Genomic DNA, 3,169 nt, shown 5'->3' on the forward strand with positions numbered 1-3,169 from the left:
GTGTAGAAATGCAAGATTTCTGTATATTAATTTTCCATTCTGAAATTTTACCAAATGCATTGATAGTAGTTTTGCCATGAAAACATTAGGATTTCTGTTTAAAGTATGTCCTCTGCAAACAAATACTTTTACTCGTTTTCTTAATTAGCTATATTTTTTTACTTTTATTTTGGATAGGTATGTCTGGAACTTCCAATACTATATTGAATAAAAGTGGTAAGAGTGAGCATTCTTGTCTCCTGCTGCTCTTACAGGAGATGCTTTCAGCTTTTAATCAGTGAGTGTCATGTTAGCGGAGTTCTTGTCACATGTGACCTTAACTGTGTTGAGGTATGTTTCCTCATGCCCAATTTGAGGGGAAATATAATCATAAATATATAGTGAAATTTTCAAAATATTTGATGACTCTATTGAGGTGACCATATAATAATTATTCTTCAGTTTGTTAGTGTGGTGTATCATATTGATTAATTTGTAGGTATTGAATCACTTTGGCATCCCTGGAATAAAATGGGCTTAATCATATTGTATAATCCTTTCAATGTATTGTTTGGCTTGCTAACATTTTAGTGATGATTTTTGCATCTATGCTTATCAGTAATTTTTAAACTGTAATTTTTTGAGGTATTTGTTCCTGTTTTAGTTGCAGTGTAATATGGAAATGTGAGGTACAAAGCCTTCCTTCGTCTGCAAAATTTTGGAATACTCTGAGAAGTATAGGTGATAGCTCTTGTCTAAATGTTTGGCAGAAGTCCCCTGTGAAGCTGTCTAGGATTGGAATTTTGTTTCTTTGGAGATTTTGTTTAATTACTTATTCAATTTCATTAGTGATAATCCGTTCATGTTTTCTATTTCTCATTCCATACTGGAGATTATGTCTTTCTAAGAATTTGTCCATTTCTTCTAGGGTTTCCATTTTATTGGCATATAACTTGTTGTATCCTCTTATGATGCTTTGTATTTCTGTGATATAAGCTGTAACTTCTCATTTATTTCTGAGCTTATTAATCTGTATTTCCTTTTTTGCTCATGAGTCTGTTTAAACTTTATGAATTTTATTTATCTTTAAAAAACCATTATTTATATTGATTAAATGTTTCTATTTTTAATCCTTATTTATTTATGTTCTGAACTTTCAGGTGTCTTTTCTTCTACTAACAAGTTTTATTTTTATTATTTTCTTACATATATTTGTTGTAAGATTATGTTATTATAGAGAGATGTTTTTATTTTGTATAAGTAGGATTATTTTGCTATAAACATCCCTATTAATACTGCTTTTGCTGTATCCCATGAACTTTGTTTTTGTGGTCAATATTCACTATATATATATTTTCTTTGATTTTTACAGCAATCCATTAGTTATTTAATATTGTATGATTTATCCTCCACATTTTAATATTTTTCTCAGTTTTTTTCTTTTAGTAAATTTGTAGTCTTACAGAATCCATATGTTTCTTCACAAAGCATGGAGACAAATATTAAAATTTATAAAAAAATATGTAAGATTCACATTTTCTAAAATAATCTTTGAAAAATGAACAAAGCTGTGGGCATTATCTTCCCTGACTTTAGAACATACTACAAAGCTACAGTAATCAAAACATCAAAATATAGCACTGAAAGATACACATCGTTCAATGGAACAAATTAGAGAGTCCTAAAATTAATCCACACACATATGATCAATTAGTCTACAATGAAGTAGCCAAGAATATACAATGGAAAAAGGCAGTCTCTTCAAGAAGTAGTTCTGGGAAAACTGGACAGTACATGTATAAGGAAGATATAAGAGCACTTCCTTCCATAGTATACAAACAAAGATACAAATGGATTAATTTCTTAAATGTAAAACCTGAAACTATAGAATTTCTGACAAAGGACATGAGCAGAACTGACTTTGAGGTAAATCATAGCAATATTTATTTTTGATATGTCTCTTAATTAAGAAAAAATAATAATAATAATAATAAACTAAGAGTAAGAGTTTATAGTTTAGTGAGGAAAACTAGATGTAGTATGTGATACAGGGATTCTGCTTTATGTATAAATGTGAAGTGCAAAACCTTTTGCAGAGGAGAGGAAACCTTCAACAAGACATATGACAACACACACAATAGAAGGAAAAATTTCCAACAATGAGACCAACAAGGTGTTAATATCCATAATATATATATTTCATATTAGACTAATAGTTAAAATACAAAGACCCGAACTTAAAAATAGATGAAGGATCTTCATGGAAACTTATCAAAAACAGATATGTGGATGATTTTCATGCACGTAAAAAGATACATAACGTTGCTATTCATTAGGAACACATAAATCAAAACCAGAATGAAATATAGTCTCACAGCAACCAAAATGGCTATTAACAAAATGTCTACAAATGACGAACATTAATAAGAATGTTGAGAAAAGGAACCCAGGTACACTGTTGGTGGAAATATAAATTGATGCATCCACTATTATAAAAGGGTGGACTGTGCTCAGAGAAGTAGAAAAAGAAGCATTATATGTTGCAGCAATTCCAGTTTTTTGTTATAAATCTGATAAAATTGAAAACAATAACTTTAAAGATTTCATTTCCCACAGTGTCTTTAACATCATCATTTATAATAGCCAAGGATAGAAGCCCAACTCAACTGCCCATCAACAGATAATTAGCTGAAAATGATGTGAGATATATATAATATAATAATTACTTAGTTATAACAAAAAATAAAATTGTGCCTTTGGAACAATGTGATTGGACTCAGAGGATTTTGCACATAGGAAAATAAGTAATGCAGAGAAAAACACTCTACATTATCACTTACATGAGGGAACTAAAGATATAAGAGAAATAATCATAAAAAAAAGAAACAGACTCATGTATATATGTGTAGTGTACCAAATAGTGGTTTCTACTGGGGACAGGGAAAAAGGATGGAGAAGACAGAAATATGCAAGCTACTAGTTATAAATTATAGAAAAAACAGGGCTATATTTACATCACAGAGAAATATTTAATAATTTAAATGATTTTTAAAGTGATTATAGGCATATATTATAGGAAAATGTGCATGTATGTGGGAAAAACATTGAAGAAAGGAACCCAGGAAAACTGAAAATATTTGGTAGTACTACAATATTAAGGGAGGTGATTTGTTCTATTTCTTTACTGTTC

Source organism: Camelus dromedarius, chromosome Y, assembly GCF_036321535.1.
Source record: "Camelus dromedarius isolate mCamDro1 chromosome Y, mCamDro1.pat, whole genome shotgun sequence".
Lineage (NCBI taxonomy): Eukaryota > Metazoa > Chordata > Mammalia > Artiodactyla > Camelidae > Camelus > Camelus dromedarius.